At 35.0% G+C, this 18,785-nt stretch overlaps 1 pseudogene; it reads left to right on the top strand.

The window, feature by feature from the left end:
- Positions 1–3,761: 3,761 nt before the first annotated feature.
- On the top strand, positions 3,762–4,250 carry LOC109449569 (cysteine and glycine-rich protein 2 pseudogene; annotated as a pseudogene).
- Positions 4,251–18,785: the final 14,535 nt, after the last annotated feature.

Here is an 18,785-nt window from a genome sequence, read left to right as displayed (position 1 = left end):
CAGGCTTGGAGATAATGTCAGAAACAGATATCAGACATTGTAATAATTTCTAAGTAAACATTGTCTCATGCCCTTACAAATTGAAGAATTTGTCTGAAACAGGGCTTTTTTTGCAGCCAAATTGTCTAATCTGTGGAGATATAAATAGGTTATTCTTTATATGCCATAAGCTTGTCTTAAACACTTTGTAATATTTTTTTTAATTAACATGTAGCAAGAAATTGTCCTTTGAACGTTAAGAACCACAAAACAATAAAAGAAGTAAACCCTTTTGTTGAAAAGCTCCAATTCCCATGTTAAAGTCTCATTCACAGCCCAATTATAACCCAATTACAAAAATTAAGATAAGTAGAAACAGCTGGAACAGAAGGCACCGGGAGTGAAGTGTACCCTCTGCACTCATTATTTGATGGAGATCATTACCCAACTCTACACACAGTGTGTGATGGTCAATATGATTGGGCTAATTTGTATCTGAAAAGAATAAGAGTACCTTATGTAAAGACAGGACTGACCTATTAGCTCTGATTCTTTAAACACTCTATTATAATCTGATGTTTCAAGTGCAGGACAGTGATAAACCTAGGAAATACTGTCAGTCCTCTTTCAAAATCTCTCCACAGCATTCCTTCTTTATCTTTTGATCAAGGCATCATCTTCATTCTAGAAGTGTTAACACCTGAGATACGCTGGCAACTACACTGAGAATCTACCCAGTGTTCAATTGTATGTGTGGTTAAGTGTTAAAGACAAAATAAAGGCTTGGTTTGAATTTCACATTGATAATTACATAAATTTAGTCTTGTAATTCAGGGTACTCTCACACTGGGGGAACCCCACATTGTTACAGCACGTTATTTAAGAACACAAGTTATGCATCACAAAGAGAAATATCTTTTCTTTTTATTTTATCTATGTGAGGTGACGGACGTTAACTAAACCAAATGTGGTAATCATTTCACAATATATGTTAATCAAGCTATTATGCTGTACACCTAAAACTTATACAGTGATGTCAATTATTTATCAATAAACCTGAAAAAAAGAACACAATTTAGGTACTAATGCAATATATAGATGATGTATTATAGAATATACACTTGAGATCTATATAATTTTACTAACCAATGTCACCCTAATAAATTTAATCAAAAAAGGACATTTGTAAAAACTAAGGAAATATAAATAAAGTATGGACTTTAGTTAATAATAATGGATCAATATTGAGTAAATAACTGTAACAAATGTACATAATAATGTAATCTTAATAATAGAAAAAGTAGATTAATAATAGAAAAGGGAGCGCTGCACAACAGGGTTGCCAGTTCGATTCCCACAAGGGCCAGTGGGCTGCACCCTCCACAACAAGATTGACGACTATGAGCTGCTGCTGAGCTTCCAGAGGGGCGGCCGGATGGCTCAGTTGGTTAGAGCGTGAGCTCTCAACAAAGTTGCCAGTTCAATTCCTGCATGGGATGGTGGGCTGCGCCCCCTGCAACTAAGATTGAAAATGGTGACTGGACTTGGAGCTGAGCTGCGTCCTCCATAACTAGATTGAAGGACAACTACTTGGAGCTGGTGGGCCCTGGAGAAACACACTGTCCCCCAATATTTCTCAATAAAATAAAATAAAATAAAATAAAAAGAGATAAATTTTAAAAATAAATAAATAGTAGAAAAAAGGTGCATGGTATATGAGAATTCTTTATTACCTTCATTTTTACTGTAAATCTAAGTTCTACTAAAAATAAAGTTTATTTTAAAAATTGAAAAAAGAAAAAGTAATGACTTAAGCTCTCCAAGACTTACTTTCCTCATATGCAAATAATAGGCAGTAATAGTGCATATCTCACCAGGTTGTTGAGAAGATTAAATGAAATAATTCATGTAAAACACTTGGCTTTTGTGTGGCCTATCTAATTACTCAGCAAACATTAGCTATCTTTATGTACTGGGACACAACACTTTGATTATTATGATTCATAATCTCTTTCCTTCAAGATCAAGTCCTAGACAAGTAAAATAGACTGCCATTTATAGATTGTCTATTGTGTACATACAGGACTTCTCACTTTCCCAACAGGCCCCATCTATAGTTATATTGGGAGTTCATGAAAACAAGTAAGATAAATGACAGGAAAAACAATACTTTTGGTATATATATCAGCAATATGAATAGAAGCTAAATTATTAATAAAGACATAGTTTCACATTTTCTTGGTGTGTTTCCACAAATACATTACGTTTTCTTGCCTGACTTTGTATTTAGTTGTTGTCTATGGCTTCTGCATTTTGAGTGGATAAAGAAAACAAAATAATGCAATAATGTAATACAAGATATCTGAGGACCACAAACTCCTGTCCTCCTTCATGCACGCGCACACACACACACACACACACACACACACACACACACACTACACCAAACATCCAAATACGTATTTATGGGAAATATAGCCATCTATAAAGGGTTCTGGGTAAAGTCTGGTAAATTTGAACTTTATTTATACAATCCTAACGTGACTTTTCAATATGATGAAGACTGAATAAAACAACTCAGCAATTTCAAGGGATGTAAGATTGCTTCATGGAATTAGCCAGAGGTTCACTAAGCTCACTAAGCTCAGTGAGATCAATTCAGTCATCTTGTTTGATCTGATAACCCTAGAGAGGGAGCCTGTCAGGGTCAGTAGCCTCAAGCAGCGCTGTGGTTTACATTGAAAAGATAGCCTGTTGGTGCTATAACTATTTTGGGGTTGGAGAGAGTTCTCAGATTTTGTAAGAAAATGAACCACCGGCTATATTTTGTAATACCAGAAAAAAGGAACAAAAATGATGTGCTCTCTGGTACATATGTAATGTGCTATATCCACAGGATAAATGGGCTAAAATTCCATTTCTGATATAGCAATCTCAGATCCAGAAGAGTAAAAATAATATATTCATGACTGTGACCAGATTTGCATTAACATAGCTAAAGGTAAAATGTTACCCCTTGTGTTTATGCTTCTGGACAACCTTGTACTTAATTCCGGGTGGGAGGGATTTCTATTTCCAATATCCCCAGGGAATATGCATATATAGAAATGTTCAGCAACTTAAAAGTGACAAGGAAACATTTTTGCCTGTCTTTCATACCAAATAAACAGTTTCTAACTAGCTAAGTCTGACAAGTTTAGATTTATATTCCACAAGCCTGATTATTTATAGTCCATTTATTTCCATACTGACTATAGAACAACAAAACAGTCAATAAAATTTGACTGTTAGTTTGAAGTTTGTTTATCAAATTAGTTTGCACGTGTTGTTTGAATTGTCTTTTTCCCAATGCAGTTATTATGTTTTAAGGGTCTAAGAAAAATACTTGAACATGCATCGTATGAAGACATAAATATCTTCATATGTACAGAGGATAATTTCAAATAACAGTGAATTTGAAAATAATTAGTGCTATTTTAAGGACCAATACTCAGCAATTAAATATATAAATTAATCATTGTTGAGATAACATAGATTAGGAAAAAATATAAAGATTATGTCAGAGAATGTTTTGAGAGCAATTCTAAAAGTTTCATTACATGAAATATGTGTCCATACATTCAAATTTGTAAAAATTTCCCTGGGCTCCCTGACTTGCCATGTAAACCCTCCACCTTTAGCTCCATCCACAGTGTGTTGTCCTACCTCAAACTCGAATTGCAGGTCTGGGGATCTGGAAAGAGCATCTGGCCTGTGTAAGCATGGTGTCCCATATGGAAGAAGTGCAGTGTGATGGGAGAAGCTTCTGCCGCTGCCGCTTTCTGTGCATGATTTGCAGGAAAATTTTAGACAGCACGACAGTGACAATTCACGAGTAAGAGAATTGCTATGGAAAGAAGTTTGGGCCAAAAGGCAATGGTTACCTGAGGCACCTGCATGCTCAAAGTGGACGGTGGTAAGAGGCTAGGTGTCAAGCCAGAGAGTATTCAACCTCGCAACAAATCCAAACACTTCTAAATCTTCTCAGAAATCCAAAGACACTGAGAAATGTTCCAGATGTGATGATTCTAGATAAACTGCCGAGAAGATCATTAGAGCTGGAAAGCCCTGGCACAAAAATGGTGTCCGATGTGTCAAGTGAGGAAAGAGTCTTGAATCAACAACTCCAAGAAAGAAGGTGAACTGTATTGCAAAGGATACTGTACAAAGAACTTGGATCTGAAGGGCTTGGTTATGGCCAAGGGGCAGGAGCCCTTGTTCACTCTCAGTAAAGTTGTAAACCCTGAGCAGATAAAGCGCTGAGAATATCTACACAATCTGGGCACAGGTAATCTAACACTAAACTGTGGGATTCTACCAGGACTTAATGACCGCATATTACCCTGTCCTTGGATGGGCTGGCTGACTGGTGGGAAGAGAGCACTGTATCCTTTTGCTGTATTCATCAGCATTTTCAACAACCACTTTTTTTTTTTTTTCACATTTCAAATAAAACCAGCTTGACAAAACAATTCCCTGTGCAACATTTACTATTTGAATACATTATTTCAACAGATTTTAAATTAAAATAAAATAAATATAATATGCTACACCTTCTATCCCATTAAGTTTCAACCTTATTTGCATTGTTTTGCAATCGAGACCAAACCATTAGTGTTTTTTTTTTTGCAGTTCATTTGTTCATTTATTCAAACATTTGTTCATTCATTCAAAAATTTATCAAGTGCTCTCTTTCTCTGTCTCCATAATCACATATTTGTGTGTTTTGTGAGTATGAAACAGAAACAAGAATGTTAATGGTAATTTTTTCTGAGTGAAGAGAATTTGGTTTAATTTGTTCTTTGAATTTTCTGTACATACCTTAAATTTCTTCTTTGTGCTTCTCTATATTTTTACAATTGTTTTGTGTGTAAAAACACTAAAGTAATAAAAGCATTTTTTTAAATTTATTGGGGTGACTATTGTTAGTAAAGTTACATAGATTTCAGGTGTACAATTCTGTATTACAACATCTATAAATCCCATTGTGTGTTCACCACCCAGAATCAATTCTCCTTCCATCACCATATATTTCATCCCCCTTACCCTCATCTCCCTCCCTCCACCCCTTACCCTCTGGTAACCACTAAACTATGGTCTGTGTCTATGAGTTTTTGTTTCTCATTTGTTTGTCTTGTTCTTTCGTTGTTTTTGGTTTATACAGTTTTAATAAGGCTTCTTAGCATCTGTAAATTTTATTGGGCTTAATTCCCCCACACACACTTTTAAAAATACATGTAGGCTATTCAAAATACCAAAAGAAAAATGCAGATTTTCTAAGAGGTCAAAAACTGAGTTTGAGGAACCCTCACTGACTGTAATTGCCAGGGGTTATGGAAAGGAGCAGGGATGGTAGGAAAAGTAGAATCTGATTCTTTCCAGTAAATGCTTGACATTTCCTGCATCTCCCATTCCCTCAAAAACTCCACCAATTCTGCTCATTGTCTTCAATATGTGTTTAAAAATGGACTCTTTGAGAAGAGATTTTCTGCTGATTTTATCAAACCCATACTACTAATTTTGTGTTTTCTCCTCCAATGATGTACTTCGAAATGTGTCTCTCCCTTTGCTTGTATACACCTTTGTTTAGAACATTCCTCCCCTTCTACTCTTCTAATTAATTTCCATCCATTCTTTGAGACTAGGATTTGATCTCACTTCATGCAAGTCAGGATCACTACGTTATACTAAAGTAACAAATAATCCCCAAATCTCGTGGCTGAAAATATTAAATGTTTATTTTTTCATCCATACCATACATTTGATGTGTGTTGACAAGAGATTCTGTTAATTACAGGCCCTCGAGTCTGGCCAAGGATGTAACTTATCTTTTCAAGATTACTATGGCAGTTAATAAGGAGGGACATGCAACACACCATGTACTGGTTCTTCAGGCTTCCATTAAAAAGGCGACACAACACCTCTGTCCACATTTCATAATTGGAAGCAAATCATCTGAACATACATAATGCCAATGGGGGTATGATTGCTGTCCTATAGTGTGCCCAATAGAAGGACCAGGCATTTGCACCCATTGCTATTGTCTTCGAGGGAATCAAAACTGTGTCACATTTATCACAATATGTCGTGGTTATACAACTTTCAGGTTCTGTATATCCAGAGTGTCTATTCTATGTCTAATAATTTCTAAGTTATTTATTACTAACAAGCATAACACACTATCCTTCCTCTTGAGAATAGGAAATCAACCCTCCAACCATTAGTGAATTAACTACTCAATCTCTAACTTGCAAAACCAGAGCATGCTTGAAGAATCAATAGACTTTTGAGACAATTTGTTTCTTCTTTTTTTTTTTTTTTTTAACTTTGAGGGAAAACATTCAGCAAAAGGTGAGCTTTCATAGTCAAGGGTAAAACAGCTTTGAAAATAAACGTTGAAAGTGAGCATAGGGTGAGGAAAGATCTATTGCCTGGCTAATTAGCCTTCCATTTTTCTAAGGCAGGGATATATTCAGACAAATTGAAAAACTTGTCATGACATTGAGGAGGAACGTACATTTTCACACTGGATCATATAAAACATAAATGAGATCCCAGAAACGATTCCCATTTTATTTTTAACTATGGCTTAGCAAAATACTTAGATTCCCCCTATGAGGGAAATATTTTCTTTTCTACCCGAATATAGAAGACTGTGGAGGTGTTAATGACAGATCTGATTATGCAGCAAGAGAATGGTGACATCTGCACATGGGCAAAGATTCCCAAAGGCTAACTGACAATTCTGCTTTAGCAGATAGTTCTTGGAAGGGAAAAACGAGTTTCTGTTATCACTTGTCATTGCTTCTCTAATGAACACTATCTGGATCTGACTGGCAATGACCCCCACTCCCAAGCTGTACCCAAACAAGGTTATATAATACAATATTACTCGAGAGAACATGTCTTTTCTGCTGGTGCCATACCTGTGCCCAGCATACAGATTCTTTCTTCCTGGCTGCTAGTCATGTGATCTATGATTTTCTTGGGTTTCTATCTGCATTATGTTGCAATTGGTTTTATTATTTTGCATTAATTTCACTAAAGATCATAGTGTCTGTAAGTTTGTATCTAAAATTTCCTGCTCACTTCTTTAAATATATGTGACATGCTCTTAGTTAATGGAGCTAGATAGACATATGGCAAAACTACTTTGCAGAGCTAAATGAGAAGTCTTAAGAAAGCAAAATCATGTTTTCATTTCTATAACAAGGAAGGGGACCCTGCGCTCTTCCTTAATACCATTTAAAATAAAAGTTTAAAATTATAAATTAATCAAGTCAAGATCCCCATATTGATTCTTACCTATTGCAATTCCTTCAGCATCTTGCATGGTGGATTCTTAGTAAATGTTGCTCCATGAGAATGAGGATCACCATTCAGAGCATGATGACAATAAAGTCCTGATGATGTGGCAATTCTGTAGCCAGTTCGGGTCCTTCCTACCGCCAATACCTCTGAAGAATTTGATGAGAACAGTCACTGGAAAAGATTATGCAGTGGAGAAGTATTTCCCACCATGATCCACTTTGGATATTTGCATAAATTCACATTTTAGTGCCGTTCCAGCATTGTGTACCATGCTTCTATTTGATTTACTCCCCCCCCACACACAAAAAATGAATCTTAGGCTATCTCTCCTCCAGGCTTTTATGCTGATACCGTTTCTCCCATTGTCTTTTATTTACTTAGAACAAATAAGAGTTGTCTTGAAAATCATAGTAAGACAGGAAAATTGACCTTCAATTTTCCACTTCCTTTGGTCTTCATCATACAGTTCAGCTGGCAATAGACTTGCTTTCTCAGAATAATAATAATATTTGAATAACTCAAATACCATCCTTATACAAGCCAAAAAAAGTGAGTAATCAATGATGAATGCTATAATTTTAAACACTTGCACTCTGATTTGAAAAATATTCCCTTTTCTTGCAGTACTTGCAGAAATAAAGCTCAAGATGCTAGTGTCTCTCTGAATTTTGCTAAATGTGCAATTCTGATCAATAAAAATATGACTATAAGTTATTTGCTGGCACGGGTCCCTATTAAGTAGACAGTTCTAACATTTACATATTTATTTCTACTGAAAAAAGTAAAAAAGAAAATTACTGTTCGTTAACCATTCACAATTAAGTATTACGTACACATAATTCTATGTGAATTATATAACACACTATTGATAAGGTAGTAAACAGTGGCATGGTTCTTAACATTCCCTGGAAGCTACAATAAAGCAAATAATAATTACCATAGAGGGACATAAGTGCCATATGAGAGAAGCAGTGATATCCTGCTAGCTATGCAATGGTGTGTGGCAAGTCTTCTCAGAGGAAGTAATGTTGAAACAGAGATCTACAGAATGAATAGTAGTTTAATAAAGGGTTAGAAATGTTGGAAATAAGAGTGCAAATGTTTGAGTGGTACATGTGCACGTGTGTGTGTGCATGTAACTATGTGTATGTATATGTGTGTGATTTCAGACAGAAGGAGAATATGAGTGGTTGAAGGTACAGAGGAAAGAAAGGGACCTAGTTATGAAAGTTTTATAAGCTATATTAAAATATGAACATTTTATCTAAGAACAGGATGGGCTCTATAATTTGTGGGGCCCAGTACAAAATGAGAATATGGAGCTTCTTGTTCAAAAATTATTAAGAAATTCAAGATAGTAGAGCAGAGTATTAAACCAGGTATGGGGCCTTCTAAGAGCAGGATTCTGTGAAATTGCTCATGTCACATGCCGAGGAAGTTGGTCTCATCTAGGAATAATAGAAAACTATGAAAACTCTTAAGTATGAGGTGCTAAAAGGTCATTTAAGTTTTATAAATATCCCTCTTCCTCCATCATAGAGTGTAACTTGGAAGGAAGCCATATTTGAATCAGGGAGACTTGTCTGAGAGCTATAAAAATAATTAAAATGATATATAATCTTGGTATGAACTATGGTAGTGGCCATAAAAATGGAGTGCATTACAAAATTTCAGGATGTAGAATTTATAATAAAGAACACGAGAATTATGACAGATAGATGGCAGAAATACAGAGGCAAACTCAAGAATGAATTTCAAAACATGATTAAATATAAGGAATACAATAAATGGAAAAGGATTAAGGAATAAAGTGCTTTCACCATCTCATTGAAAATTACAGTAATCAGATATATATATATATATATATGCTCTGAAAGAAAAAAGATATCTACATTAAAAATATAAACTGAAATCATTGGTATTCCTGAAGGAATTTGAAATGATGAAGTTTTTGAGACATCTTAGACTGTGTGTAGTGAATAGAGAATAAGATTAAGAACAGAACCCAGTGAAAAACTAATGTGAAAATAATAAGCAGGGAAAAAATCCTTAGAGTAAACTAACAAAGATTAAGAGACATAGATGGAAAACCAGAAAAGTAGATATCATAGAAGCTTATGGAAATGTTTTTCAAGAAGCAATGTATTGTAAATGGTTTATATGTTGCTGAAAGGTCAAGTAAAATAAAAACTGAAAATAATTTTGTGATAAGAAATTCACATTGGCCTTGATAAAATAGGGAGGGGGGAGAGAGAGAGAGAGAGGGAGAGAAAATGCAGGGTGATAAGAGAAAAAAAATTGTGTAGACAATTGAAATAGATTGACTGGAGAGGTGAGAAACAAGGTAATCATGAAGTGAGTTTAAGGAGTAGGAAAGGAAAGAGCTTTCAATAGTGGTGATGGGAAAATATAGTAGACAGAATAATAGTTTCCCAAACATGTTTATGACCTAATCCTGAAACCTGTGAGAATGTTACCTTACATTGCAAAAGTGACTTTGCAGATGTGATAAAGTGTGTCTTGAGATGGAAAGATATCCCCAGGTTATTTGGGTGGACACAGTATAATAATAGGGGATCTTAAAAGAAGAAGATAGGATTGTCAGAACCAGAGAAGAAGATGTGAGGATAAAAGCACAGATTGAAATCGTGTGATTGCTAACTAGTGACCAAGTGAAGAAATCCAGGCAGCTTCTAGAACTTGGAAAAGGCAAGGAAACAAATTCTCCCTTAAAGCCTCTGTGAAGAACAAAACCCATGATTTTAGCCCTCTACCAATTTTAGACTTTTGACCACTAGGACTATTAGATAATAAATCGGTCTTGTTTCAAACCACTAAATTTGTGGTAATTTGTTACAGCAGCAATAAGAAAATAATACAGAAGGGATTAGTATAGAGATAAAATGTAAAACACAGAAGAACGGGAAATCAATGATGGGATAGTCCTGAGAAGGAGAAGATGGAATCAGAAGCTGTTGAGGAGAATTGAGTCCAGCGAGGAGAAATAGAACTAGAGAGTGAGGATGTGGAAAAGCCTGGGGTTTAGGACACTAGAAGAAGTTGATGGAGTCTGAAAAGAAGAGGGACAGTGTTCATATGAGAGGTCTGAGAGAGAAACACAGGTTTGAAGTAATTGGAGAATGGGTTAGAATGAAGCCTTGGAAAATACAGAGAATTTCCAGAAAATATTGAAGGCCTTGTAGAGATGGAAGTCTACAACTACAGAGTAGCACCTGTCTGCTTGGCTATGTGATTTTATTTTCAGTTGTTCAAAGGTTCAGATTCAGAAAAGTCAGATTCAGAGGCATGGATTGATTTTTTGGTGGGACATTAGAGCAAAGGAAATGATGCTATTGTCAAGAATATGGCTAAAAGAATTGGTCATGGATTCCAAAACCATCTGCTCTAAACTGCTGCTAAGAGAAGTTGAGATATTTACTCAAGGAAACACAGCTAGTAAAGAAGGCTATTCTTGCACTCATAAAGCCCCATCCATCCTGAACTCAAAGTTCATATTCTCAGCTACTTCATCAGAAATCTGCCATTATATAGCAAAATTAGTAAGAATGTAGAATCTAGTGGCAGGTAGGAGACTAAAGGAGAAGAAACAAAGAGATTGGAATCACCAAAAACTCAGCGTTATTCCTCCAAATAGTCTTGAGTTGATTGTTTTAACACCAATCTAAAATTATTCCCCGATTCATAAATAACTATTGTTATCCACTTGGGATGCAATGCTGTTCAGCCTACAGAATACTTTGCATATATTTCATTTACTAAAATAGATTAAATATTTTGAGAAATATGTTTTACCTTACTGGTAATGATGAAATGTAGACGAAACTTCCAAAGCTTTATTTAGATATATATTTTAACACAAAATTATAAAAATGCATTATCTGAATTTTCTCAAATGGGTTAATGTGTAGATTCGCGCTCAGGAAGAACAAAAAAACATTCATTTCTGATCTACTCAGGATCCCTCCTTTTAAAGATCTATTTTACCATTATCTTGATCAATGACTGGTTTTGGTGGATTTGAACACACATTCTTAGCCCCAGTGGTAGGCACGTGCACGTGTCTGACTAATCAGAGTTCTCTGGCTTGTGGACAAGTTAACTAGTCCAAATATCATTGTAGGGCCCATGTTGGGACTTTCACTGAAGATATCTGGAAAAACACATGCTTTTTATTTTTCTCTCTGGCATGCTAGCCTCTAAGGAACACATAAATTGGCAGTTGCCTGGGGCAACCTGATGCTTTACCTGAACAGCATCTATCTGAGAATGAAGTCAAACAGAACTGAGAAAGGAAAAGAAAGATAGAGAGTTCCCATGACTCTGAATTCCTGAAGCCAGCCATGCTTGAAGATAGTGCTGGTCCTTTGAGTCAACAAGTTCTTTTTGTGTTAATGATAGATTGAGTTCTGTTGTCATTTGTAACCAAAATACCATGACCGGAAAAAAAACAAAGTAATTTTTGCCTTTATTAAACTTAGTATTCAAAGTCAGTGGAAAAATCCATTAGTTTGTTTTCTCTCCCTGAAAATTTTAATCATGCTACTATTTCAACAATGGTTTCATGTCAGAGACAATTTTTACATGGTTTCAAGTGCAGTGCAAATTTATTTAACAAAAAGAAAATCCATCTATCCAAATTATAACACAGGAGATGCATCCAAGAGATTATGTTATAAAAGAACTGAAAGTATGAACTTAAAAACCATGAACTCAGGAAAATATAAGCACAAATCCATAGTTACAAATTTAATGAAGTTACATTAGTTTTTATTCAAAGGGATAATCACTAATCTGTCTATATAGCCACATAATCCAAAAACATAATATTAGGAAATAATCAATTTTGGAAATTTAATCCTGTTTATTAAATGTGACAATTTCAAGGGAAGGTTTTTTTTTCTTTTTTTTAATTAAATCTATTGGGGTGACAATGGTTAGTAAAGTTACACAGGTTTCAAGTATACAATTCTGTAATACATCATCTATGTATCACATTGTGTGTTCACCACCCAGAGTCAGTTCTCCTTCTATTACCATATATTTGATCCCTTTTCCCTCTTCTACCAATCCCTTTGCCCCCTTATCCTCTGATAACCACTAAACTGTTGTTGGTGTCTATGAGTTTTTGTTCCTTTGTTTATCTTGTTCCTTTGTTGCTTTCAGTTTTATATCCCACATATGAGTGAAGTCATACAGTTCTTGACTTTTTCTGTCTGATGTATTGTGCTTAGCATAATAATCTCAAGATCCATCCATGTTGTCACAACAGCAATATTTCATCTTTTCTTATGGCAGAATAGTGTTCCATTGTGTATATGTTCATCTTTTTTATCCAATCATCTATGGAAGGACACTTTGGTTGTTTTCATATCTTGGCCACCATAAATAATGCTGCAGTGAACATGGGGGTACAAATATAATTGTGGATAAATGTTCTCAGATTTTTTGAACCCTCATCCACTGTTGGTGGGAATGTAAATTGGTACAACTGCTATGGAAAACAGTATGGAGGTTCCTCAAAAAATTAAGAATAGAATTATCATATGACCCAGCAATCCCTCTACTGGGTACCTACCCAAAAAAATCTGAAAACATTTGTCCATAAGAGGAATGATTTTTTTCACACAGCTTATAGGAATTTATGCTTCTATATTTAAGCTGTTAGTTGTATGGTATTTTTCTCTATATACTTCTCTAACATCTACAATGTAAGTTAATATTTAAAAGCATGTACCATATGGGCAGCCGGATGGCTCAGTTGGCTAGAGCACGAGCTCAGAACAGGGTTGCTGGTTCAATTCCCACATGGGCCAGTGGGCTGCGCCCTCCACAACTAGATTGAAGACAATGAGCTGTCGCTGAGCGGCAGCAGTGACTGGACTTGGAGGTGAGCTACCTGCGCCCTCCACAACTAAATTAAAGGACAATAACTTGGAGCTGATGGGCCTGGATAAACACACTGTTCCCCAATAAAAAATTAAAAAGAAAAAAGTATGTACCATAAATCATGCAATATTTAAAATATTTTTAAAATATTAAAGGTAAAATGTTTATATATTAAACAGAAAATAATATTTAAACTCACATAATTTCTTGCCTATTATAGGGAGAATTAATATTAATGCTAAATAATTTTTATTTAATTTCCCAATGAATAACCTTACCAAAATTTATTCTAATAAGGAAAAAAATCAACTACATCTAGCTTTGTCAGGAAAACTCTCAAACCTCTATGACCTAATATCCTTAGGGATTTTGAAGGTTATAAATGAGACAAATTCACTGGACACTGAGTTGTGGTTTAGTTGACTTCCATTTTCAATGATTATTTTTGTCGTTAAGAGATGTCAGTTTGAACAGTTTGAGAGTACAGAGAGTATAGTGTGATGAATAATGTAAGGAAAGACATGTTAATATGCAGCTAAAGCACTTATAATATGGAAAATGTAGTCTATGTGGTAAAGGTTATAGCAGTTAAGAAAACACACATATCCACATACACTAATATAACAGCAAGGAAATTTATCTCTAAATGTCCTCCTAAGAATTAGTAGGCAAAGGCATTAGATCATTTTGTGGAAGGGCTTTTATCTATATAGTCTCCTTGGTATTTATTAATTGCAACAATTTTGGTTCATTTTTATATTTATTATCACTATTAATAATTTTCTAAAATAATTTTATTTTCAATAATCTATTATACTTGATTATTGTCATCTGTAAATCTCAAAAGTAACTATTTTAATTTATTTTAAAATTTACATTTCATCATGCTTTAAAAAGATGCATGATCTCTCCATTTGGGAGAATAAACAAGCAATGTTGGCTATCATATATGGACTTATACTATCCAGTATAACTTTCATTCAATTCTTTTCCTACTCACTTCTAATCACTGAACAGGCATGAATAAACAGATATTCCCTTATTGTTTATCAATTATTCGGAAATAAACTGTTCTTATCTTACAAAGAAAAGAGTATGTAAGTTGAACAGATCCTTCTGGCCACCCCACCTGGTCACTGCACCGTATAAGACCACGTTGATCTCAATGAATTCACCACTGTCTGAAGTCTGGTAAAGATTTAGATATACACAGCCTAACTCAGGGGGAACAATTTAAAGGTATGCATGTCTATGAGCTGGACCCATATCAACTAAGGTCATATAGACTGATTGAGAAAAGCCCAAAAGCTAATAAGCTAATTTATAACCATACTGCAATTGTGACAAAAAAGCTGGTTAGCACTTTTTCTCCCGGCAGCCTAGTAACATGTAAAGCCAAATTATAATCCAAATAATATTTAACAAAATGTACAATGATGTGAAATATGACTCCTGTTCTTCCTCACTGAAGGCACGTTCCATCAAGCACCACATTATCAAGAGTTTGTTTAGTGATCATGGAAGCAGAACAAGGGAACTACGTAGCAGGTATCGAGAAGTCTCTTTCCTCTAGCTAGCAACAAATACTATCCCTCAATTGGAAAGCCTTGATAAGTGAACATGAATGTCAGATTCTACACATCCTCCAGCCCCTTTACCAAGACCAACGTCAGAGAGACTCTCCTATGCTGACTTCTACTTGTATTCACCCCAATGTATCCATCGTGTCCTTGGGAGGCCTTCCTTCATGTGAAACTAAATTATGTCTTTTTTATAACACTGGGGCAGTTACTTCACAGCATTTAGCAAAATTGTGAATTTAAATTAATTTAAGTAATTACTTAGTCAATGCCTTTTGAACTACAAGCTCTCAAAGTCAGGGTTCTTGCTTGTTTTTGTCATTTGATACACTATGCTTGACACCTGGTAAATTACTTTTTGTATGTTATAAATGACAAACAAGCTTCAGTCTCTACACTGGGCTGGTGCTATGCTCTGAATGTGTCCCCCCAAATTTTGTCGAAATCCTCATGTCCTACATGATAATACTAGGTGGTAGGGTCTTTGAGAGGTGGTTAAGTCATAAGGATGAAGCCTCATGAATGAGTCTAATTTTCTTATTAAAGACGCCTTAAAGAGATTCAGAGAGAAGGCACTGGCTATGAACAAGGAAGAAAGCCTTCACCATGCTGGTGATTTGATCTTGAACTTGTCAGACTCTAGAACTGTGAGAAATAAATTTCTGTTTTTATAAGCTAGCTAATCTGTGGTGTTCTATTTTAGCAGCCTAGATGGACTTATCAAAATTCTCTTGATTAAATTCAAGTCTGATTTCCCTAATAACACTCTCTTAAGATTAGTGTGATTTGAATTTTGGGTATTCTATTACATGTATGATCTAATTGTTTACTCTGATATGCAGCTCAATTGATTGTATGTTAATTTCCCAGAAAACCATCAGGACAATCGTATATTTTTGACATACTTGGGTGTCCACTCCTATTATTCCAATGTACCCTCCTCTGGAGGACCTAAATTCCACATAAAACGTTTTGTTTGAATGTACACACTTATAGTAGTTATTATTTTATCTTTTAATTTGATGAATTGGAATATATTTTTATTCAATTGTTTATGAATATCAAGATATCTAGTGAGTCCACCTATGAAGAAATATATAAAAGGATATATATGATATATATTTCCGGGTAAATGACACTCTATTTTTCTACCTGAAAGCCTAAAAGCACAAGTTAAGGTATCTCATTCAGTTAGAGTTCTCCAAAATGAATGAGTAAATACATAAACAAACAAATCAGGGAGAGGTGTTACAGTCAATGTAATCATTTAAGTATACCTTACAAAGCTATCAAGAACTGCTAATTAACGACAAGTTAGTTAGTGGTATATTTCAACTTATGTGTTTCTAAGTGAGTTTGCTATATAACAGAGACTGATTTTCATTAGACTGATTCCGAGGTTTATCCAGATTTTAAATACACAGAAGCTGTCAAATATATTACAACATTTTGTGTAGCAAATGATCAAATTTCCCCAACGTGATTTTTATCAGACCAAACATCTTAGTATTTTTGTGTGAATACATATCTAATACAATAATTTCTAACTTTAAATCAAAACACAAATGCTTATTTTTCCCCCAAGAGTAGAGCAAATAAAACAAAAAGTCAAGGTTTAATTTCTAAACCACAGGAAAAAATAGAGAGTGGTAAATATTTATACAGTACCGTAGAATTTCACTTTGATAGGATTGGGTCTACACAATACAAAACATGCCATAATGCAGGACACGTAGTTCATCATGTGAAATAAACAGATACGGCCACATACAAGAGCATTGATTAACCCACAGACTACCATTAGGTTGGTGTAAAAGTAATTGCAGTTAAAAACAGTAATTGCAGTTAAAAAGGTTAAACACAATTGCAAAAACCTCAATCGCTTTTGCACCAACCTACGAGATAAATACTGATGACTATTAAGAACTATAAAGGAGCTGAAATTTTTACCTAGTCACGAACAAACAACTTAGCCTGGCATCATGATATAGATGCGGGTAGAAGACACACAACCTCGAGGCTAGAGACAAAGCAGTTCATTACTCAGAGCAAGAGCAGTAACCAAAATATCGTTTTGCATCAGTTCCCAAGCCTTGATTCTCACACAGCAGGGAAAAGATGACCTGATGATAACTGCACAAGCAATGTTTTTCACGACCAGAGAGGAACCTTGAGCATAGTCACCCTCAGTCTTTTACAGTGGACAGGAAGTATGACCCCCTTTCTTCAGAAAGGGTCATTGTATTTCCCAAGGTTGTTTGCTATATAGACATCCTTGTAAAGAGAGTCTGGATGGAAAAAAGGACCGTTAGTACTTTGCTAGCAAGTCATGCAGAAACAAGAGAGATCCATGAAGAATTGTCTCCCAACGATGATACTTTAAAATAATTGCACAAGGATCACCTTTGGACATCTTAACAATCAATTTAGATTCTGGAATAATCAGTATACTTTTTGGATAATGCAGGGTGACCTTTGGGAAACATACCACCCATATCTGGCACTCTGTTTTGACCTAACCCCTGACTTAACAAAGTTTCCATCACTTCTCTAGAGTGTTTTATTGTTGTTGTTGTTGTTTTGTTTTCAAAATAGAAACATAATTTAAAGGTTTTGGACACCAAGAAGAGAATAAGTCTATAATGGGGTAAAACAAGATTAATGGATTTAGAGTTAAAAACATGGAAGCATCTCTGAAATGGATTTACCTAATCCTAAAAAAACCAGAAAATCCATTAATGTAGCTATCATGATCCCCATCACATTGATTATCTGTTCAATCAAAACATAGATTTAGTGTACAAAGTGTGGCTCAAGTTACTCTTTTAAGAAAAAGAAGTTTCCAAAAATGGTAAGAAAACTGAATTTTAAGATATTAGAATTTCTGGAGTAAAAAAATCATCTCTCATTTGGAATTTACCAATCTCTCTTTTAAGACTCATCTTACCTACCTTCTGCACTATTAACCATCTCTGCTGATACTCTAGAAATAGTGACATTTTCATTATCGCATTTATACAAAAGAAATTCTTTTGAAAATTGTAATGGGCTTTGGAACTTTGGGTATTACAATCTCTTTTTTAAAACATTTATATTCCCTTCCCGATGATTCTGGGACATGATATATCTATTGACTGATTCTTTAACAAATGACTATTGAACACCTACCTACCTTGTGCAAGTGACTGTTCCAGGCAAGTAAACTCTAGGTCCTGTCTTGTTGTCAGGATACAAAAATCCTATTGTGATTGCATTTACATCTAACTAGAAAAGAAAAACAATATGATATTGTAAAATAAAATGAATAAACAAGATAACAGTGTAATAATGGGGGGAGACCTACATGGTGAAAATGAAGAGTTTCTCTATGGATGAGACATGAGTTAAGAAACAAGAAACACAACGGTATCAGTACTGTGACGTCCCCAAGAAAACTAGTTTAGGCAAAGAATGGAAAAGACCAGCGCTAGGACCCTGAGGCAAGGAAGAGGAACAAAAGCAAAAGCTATATGGTGATAGGACAGAGAATGAAGGGGAGTTAAGCAGCAGGTGAAATGAGACAACTGGTAGGTCTGAAGGCTGTAGTAAGAAGTTTGAGGTGTTTTGTTTTTTTTAAATGCAAAGTCACTGAAGAATTTTAACAGCTGGAAAAGGGCATTATTTAATTAGATTTTTAAAAAGTACTGTTATTCTGAATGTGGTATGAAAAATTGACTGAATGGGCACCAGAAATAGAGGCAGGAAAGTTCGCATATTTAGAAATATGTGAGTTATTCCTGAAAGCACTTAATAATGAGTCAGATAAGGAAAACAAAAGTGAGAAAAGTAAAGGGTGTTTCCTCAGTTATGGGCAACACTATTTACTAAGATGGGGACTCCTGGGAAGGGATACAAGTAGTAATGTGTAAGGGACATGCTAAATTTGAGAGGCCTATTAGATGTCAAAGTAAAGATGTATAATAAAATACT

Source organism: Rhinolophus sinicus, chromosome 3 (genome assembly GCF_057876585.1).
Source record: "Rhinolophus sinicus isolate RSI-liver-muscle chromosome 3, RSI-T2T, whole genome shotgun sequence".
NCBI classification, from domain to species: domain Eukaryota; kingdom Metazoa; phylum Chordata; class Mammalia; order Chiroptera; family Rhinolophidae; genus Rhinolophus; species Rhinolophus sinicus.
Note: the sequence above shows the minus strand (reverse complement) of the source record. Positions and strands in the feature narration are given on the sequence as shown.